The sequence below is a fragment of the Pteronotus mesoamericanus genome, unplaced genomic scaffold (genome assembly GCF_021234165.1).
Source record: "Pteronotus mesoamericanus isolate MK-2021 breed Mesoamerican mustached bat unplaced genomic scaffold, CSHL_Meso_final contig_25, whole genome shotgun sequence".
Lineage (NCBI taxonomy): Eukaryota > Metazoa > Chordata > Mammalia > Chiroptera > Mormoopidae > Pteronotus > Pteronotus mesoamericanus.
In genome coordinates, this window is record NW_026555105.1 from 15,245,274 (window position 1) to 15,251,972 (window position 6,699).

At 43.1% G+C, this 6,699-nt stretch overlaps 1 protein-coding gene across 4 annotated transcripts in view; it reads right to left on the bottom strand.

Annotated features, from left to right (window-relative positions):
* RALGAPB (Ral GTPase activating protein non-catalytic subunit beta) overlaps positions 1-5,879 on the bottom strand; it is an 84,715-nt gene extending 78,836 nt beyond the window's left edge. For all 4 annotated transcript variants that reach the window (XM_054573763.1, XM_054573762.1, XM_054573761.1 and 1 more), the window contains exon 1: positions 5,656-5,879. The gene's annotated coding sequence lies outside the window, so the exon portion shown is untranslated. The remainder of the gene's footprint in view (positions 1-5,655) is intronic.
* Between the last annotated feature and the right edge of the window lie 820 nt (positions 5,880-6,699).

Consider the following 6,699-nt stretch of genomic DNA (forward strand, 5'->3'; position numbering starts at 1 on the left):
CCTATACAAATAACTGTAATAAAAGTTAGAAAGTTTAAGTACTAAATGCCATTAAAAGAAAAGTTTTAGGGAAGATACTATGGAAATTCAGAGGACAAAAGAGTACTTCTGGCTGACAGAAGGGCTAAAGTGGAAAACAAGGTAAGATCAGGGAAGACTAAAGCAAATAGGGCACATGAACTGGGTACTGAAAGAAGATTACAATTTTATCAGAGAGAAGGAAATTTAGTGGATAAGAATGAGAGTAAGCCCTGGCTGGTGTGGCTCAGTGGACTGATAGAGCATCAGCCTACAAAGGAAGAGATCACTGGTTAGATTCCCAGTCAGGGCACAGTCCTGGGTTGTGGGCCAGATCCCCGGTTGGGGGTGCAAAAGGCAACTGTTTCTCTCACACATCAATGTTTCTCTCCCTCTCTTCCCCTCTCTCAAAAAATAAATAAAATCTTTAAAAAAAGAAAAAGAGTAAGAGACAAAAGAAAGATATATAAGAGGAAGGATGCCTGCTTCAAGTAGCAAAAAACAGCATCAGAAACTACAAACCAGAGTAGCAAAAAAAAAAGCTGTATGTAGAAGGTAGTGAGATTTCAAAGTTAAGCAGTGCCCAATTTTGAAATAGAGGATAGACTGATAATTAATTTAGTAAAAACTAGGAGCAGAGAATGCTTAATTTTATTATAGAAGTGATACAACAGGAACTGAATTCCTACTAAAAAAATTTGATGGAAGTGTCCAAGACAGGCTGATGGACAAGCAGAAACACAAAATCCAGTGTGACTAATGTACTGAGGGGGGGCCAGGAAGGACAGGGACAAGGACAGGGAGGGTTGGACGCTACAGTGAGATATGAAAACGTTAACTGGCGTCAGATGATTAAGGCCTCTGACTGCTATGTTAAGGATCCGAAGAGTCTCCTCCCCAGATAGGCTGTCATCCAACAACTTGAGCTGCTAGCAGAGAAGTCTCTACTGTCAATGCTCCAGAAATTAATGACAGGCGGAAGGGGAAGATGACAGTGTTCCCTTGCAGATCACTTAATTTCCTTCCCAACTCTAAATGCACCCACCCATTTTCTAGGACTCTCTCTGAAGGCTTCTATTATCAGTTTATGTGCGCTGGGTAACAGCTTATAGCTTGTAGGTGCTGCCACAGAGTAACATGAAGGTTTGGCCTAACTGACAAATTACCAAAGTAATGAATACAGTGATAGACGCACTAAGACCACAGCCTGACATTAATTACATCAATTGACTCACCAATATTTACTACATGCCTTCTATAAACTGGGTACAGAGAATAAAACAATAACTAAATATCCCAAGGAGCTTCAAGTCTAATTACAGATAACAATTTTTGTAAAACTTTGTACAGCAAATCTAGACATCAATTACTTCATTAAACAAATAATTATTAAACACCTGCTACATGCCAGGTATTGTCTTAGGATGTGGGTACCACTGTGTCCTCTAAATATAAACAGGACATAATGGCTGCCCAAGAAAAGGTTTCACAGTGAGGAAGACAAGCAAAATTCATGACAATACCATAGTACACTATTCAACATAACTGATGTCACGAGGTATGAAGGCAGCAACATACAGCAGAAAAACTACTGGAGATCTTGCTTAATAACAACGTAGCTTTATATAATTGATCATTTTTAAAGAATTTTCACATGTTACTTCATTTTATTCCGGTAACAAGCCTAGAAAGTTCAGTAAGACAGATGTCACTAGTCCTAGGTGAGGAAACAAAGTAAGGTTATGGCCTGCTCAGGTCACATCAAATAACAGTAGAGCTGGAATAAGAAACTTGCCTTTAAGTTCAATGCTCTTTTCTTTTTTCTGACTCCATACCTTACCATATGACCCTGGACAAGTCACTTGGTATTTCTTTGTCACAGTTTTCTCACCTGTAAAACAGGGAGATTACCTGCAGTACCTAGCTAGCTAAAGTGAGTTGGGAGAAGGGTCAAATAAAACAATGTAAGTCAACATTCTTTGAAATGTAAAAATACAAGGTACATATTATCAGGCATGCCTCATTTCTCTTAGGAAAACAGCATACAGAAGTGCCAAAACACTGAGTAAATAAACGAACCTTGCTGGATTTTAAGGCACACAAGTACACTCAAGGTCATCCATATAACTATGACAAATAAAGGGAAAAGGACCATAGTTCATATTTCTGTTCTAGTCCTATTGACCCTAAAGGCAAATGTCTATCAAGTTTGGATAAATAGGAATATATTCACCTATATACTGGATTTTAACTGTTAGGTAACCTATCGAACACTTGAATTACAAGAAAGACAGACAGGTTCTGCCTACTTTCCTCCTCATTGTGTAAACAGGTTGTTTTTGTTACTCTATCCAAAAAATAAAAATAAAATAAAGAATAACCCTGCCTTCCCTCTAACAGCACCACCACAATTCTCATCCTTTATGCCTCGGACCTGCTCTGACCAATACAATAGTTATATCCACATTTAACTACTTACATTTAAATTAAATTAGAAATTCAGTTCCTTAGTTACACTAGGCACATTTCAAGTGCTCAACAGTCACATGTGGCTAGAAGCTGCCATATTGGACAGCACAAATATAGAACAGTTTGTCACTAAGGAAAGTTCTCTTTGACAGAACTGACAGATACTATACTTTAACTTTCATTACAACCTTGACTACAGACTCCTTGAGGACAGAAGCTGTGTCTTATGTACCTTGATATCCCAGTTTATATAGCAAAATACGTCTGGCACACAGCAAGCACTCACTTTACATCCAACTGAATATCTCAAACATAGCAGACTACTGCATACACTTCCCTTATCCCCAACACACACACAAAACAACAACAAATGGATGTGGAAGGAAACACTACATCTAGAGAAGGGTGGCCTGTTTTCTAGTCCTAGATGTGCTAGAAGCCAACCACATAAGGTCTTGGGGAAGTTACCTACTGTTTTCACCTATGAAAACTTAGAATTAAGCTCCATGTATCTTAATTCTGTAGCTTTAATCATCTTGCACCAAAGGAAATCATGCATTCTATCTGAAAGGTCTTTACAAACGCCAGGGAACACACCTGCTAACACTGATAGGAACCTCAAATTAAACAGAATCCATTTCTAGGTCTCAGGCTGTTATAATTAGAGTCACTCTGGTCTTTAACTGAGCATGTGGAATTTTCATCTTTATTATGAAGATCAACTAGAGACCTAAACCTCAAGCTTAAAGATTGAGTTTCTTCCATGTGCTGAGGCCAGAGCTGGATACTGTCCAAATCTGATGAGAGAAACAAGGACAGGTTTCTTGAGTATCTGAATTTAATATGAATTGTCCCATCCGTTTCTACATTAGCCTTAGCCTAAAAACTGAGAAACACTACAAAACTGAACTAAGAAAATCTTTCTATACAATCCTTATGCTGCAAAGAATGTCATTATATGAAATGTGTATTTTTTTATTCTGCCACATACTTTGCCATATTTAACTGTTATAAAAATATCTTTATTGTCTAAAAACCACTTCATAATGACCTCCACACACATACTCACTCTCTTTTATAAACCTTACATGGTTTTAAGACTGGTCAAGAAAAAATATAATCTGAATTATTGCCCTGCCTTCTTTTAAAAGTTATGATTATGTTAGGCAATACCACTTAAGACATTATGCACTAAAAATATACTAAATCTGTCAATTTCTCTGACATCAAGGTTTTAATCTTCATTAAGTACTTCTTATGTCATCTCTCCTGGTGAACAGAATGAATTACTCCCAACAGCAATTCTGTTTACTGGTACCAACAAGGCAAGTACCAACAAGGCAATAATACTTAATGGAAGACAACTAAGCACTACTTTGAACAATGAGATGAGGAACATATGCAAAGCCTAAGAGCAATAAGAAGGTTTCCAGTAAAGAGCTGACTGTATCTGACGGTGATAGAGTCAGATATTAAAAATCAACCAATGTTGATTGCAGAGTTAGTCCTACAGGACTCTGCCAGTGGTAAGCACTCAATGTGTTTATTCAACTGCTACACGGATAAATCAATTAACCTAACTAGAGTATTTCCAAGCAAAATGAACAAAACTCCGTAGGTTAAGAACTATCACATACCTTTTGCAAAAATGGAAATAGAGAAGAATTTATTTGCAGCATGAAGTCTAGGACACAAAAGGGACTCAAACATTCCATTCGGTAGAACCTTTGTAAGTCTGTATGTCAAAGCAGTGGGAGGAATACAGAGATGGAGAACATATGGTTCAAGCTGCTCATAATCTAGTAGAAGAGATAGAAACACAACACTGAAAAATAACCGGTAAGTCCCATTATGCTAAGGAGCAGACAGGTGAGATCCAAGGTGGCTGGGCGTCACAGACAGAGAGGCATCCTGAATGTTGGTACTGCTGGGAGTTAGGCAGCCAGACACGGGAAGGAAAGGACAGGTGCCTGCGTGTGACAGAGGAGAAGGGTGTGCATTTGGGTGGAGTGGGAAGAAAATGGAAGGACAGTCTAGGCAGAGGAACAGCGTATGCAAAGAGGACCCAGAGGTTAAAGACATTTACCTATAAGTACTGTAGATTCTGGAAAATTGCAAACTAACAGTTTTGCATGACATGTGTACACTTTAAAAGGTCCAGCTAAACTCAGAAATCCTGCAGATAGTTACTTTCCATCCCCAACAGACTTAAACAAGGAGTAGTAATCGGTGGGCCTAATGAAAAGACCTCTGCCTGTGGAACTGCATTTTTAACAAATTCCCAGATGATTCTCCTACATACCTGGAAAAACACTGAAACATCTTTTGAGATGCAGAATTACCTAGTGACTCTCAAACTCTGCTGCCCACTGAAATCATATGGAAATCTTTTTCTAAAAAAATACTGGTCTGGCTTCACCACCACCACCCCCATATTCTGATCTAATTGCTCTGGGTGTGCTACCTGGGCATCAAGGATCTTTAAAAGCTCCCCTGGGTGATTTTAAGCTGCAGCAAAGTTGGAGAGACACTGACCTAATTTTAAGAACTTGCATCTGGAGTCAGACAGCTTGGGTTCAAATTACCAGCTAAGTGACCTTGGGCAAGTAAGTCACACAGCCATTCAGGACCTCAGTGGCCTCCTCAGTAAAATGGGGATCATAATCCTACCTTACAAGGTGGTTAAGTTAGATGTGGCGAACGTAACGGCCTGGCACAATGCCTGGCATACAGTAAGCGCTTAACAAGGGTTAGTTGTTTATTCTCAGGATTAACTCTTCCTCACCCGCGTGTCACTGCAATAGGCAGCATCGCCCCCATAGGGAGGAAGCAACTCGACCAGCCTTTCCGCTGGACCGAGTTCTTCTCCGGAGTGGTCTAGCACCGCTCCAGACCCGCCCCGTCCCCCAGGTGCCAGGAGGGAGCTCCGCCCGGCCGGGGCAGCTCCCAAGGACTACATCAGGTTTCAACAGACCCGTCAGATGCGGCCGACTCCGGGGCCAAGTTTCCCGGGACCCCGTGGGTCTCCAGAAAAAATGCGGAGATGTGCTTCTGAAGGCCGGGCTCTTGGGAGCACTCGGGACCGAGAAACAGGCTGGTCGTCCCGGGACCGCCCGGACGGGAGCAGAGGGGAGGGTCCGGCCGCGCCGGGGAGGGCCGCCCGGTTACCTGAGGCGACGGGCGGGGCCCGCATTGCTGGGGCGGGTGCCGCCGCCGCCGGCCGCACTCGGCCTTCCGCCTCACGCCACCTGCGGCATCGGGCCGGTGTTCTCGCCGCCCCAGCCTACTGTCCTCAAGCGGTCGGTCCGTCAACCGGTCAACGACTCTCCGAGGGCGCCTGGGGACGACGAAGGCCGGTGGGGCCGGCCGGCTGAGCTCTGCTCAGTCAACTTCCGACTGCCAGGGGCTGCAGCGTCAAATAACTCCCCGAGCCTAGCGGGCCACTGCGCGTGCGCGGCGCCTGTGAGCAGAGACCTGCGAGTCCGAAGCGGTGGCGTCAAATAATTCCCGAGACACGGAGCCGGAAGCTGCGCTGGCGCAGCTATCCCAGATCACCGCGCGGGGTACATTCCCTCCTCCCTTTCCGGATCAAGTGGACCGGGAGGAGTGAAATGACGGGTGCACATACATCATCGGAATACTTGCTAGCTGGCGCTCCACCTGCGTCCCTGTGACTCAATCCGGACTCTACCTGTTTTAGGTGTGGACGAAATTTCGGTCTTCTCTACAATAGTCTGGCTCCCACGCAGGTTCTAAAATTTCTCACATCCCATTGCAGCACTCTTCCTTTGAAATGTTGCCCTTTACCCGCCAGTATAGCGTTAATTATGAGCAATGCTTAATTCCAGACCAGTGTGGGTTACAAAGATGAATCAGAGACTTCGGATTCAGAGCCTCTCATTAAGGAGCTGAATCTGATACAGGCGATAAGGCATTATTAATAGTAATAATAATAACAATAACAGGAGATACCAGTTTGAGCACCTAACAATGCAACACGCATTTTGTAAACAGTACCACTTCCAATAATTTGGTTTTATCTTCAACAAAGAAAATAAATACCATCAGAGAAGTCCAGCCCTGGCTGGTGTGGCTCAGTGGACTGAGTACCGGCCTGTGGACCAAAAGGTTGCCAGTTCAGTTCCCAGTCAGGGCACATTCCTGGGTTGCGGGCCGTTTCTCAGCTGGGAACATGAGAGAGGCAACCGATCA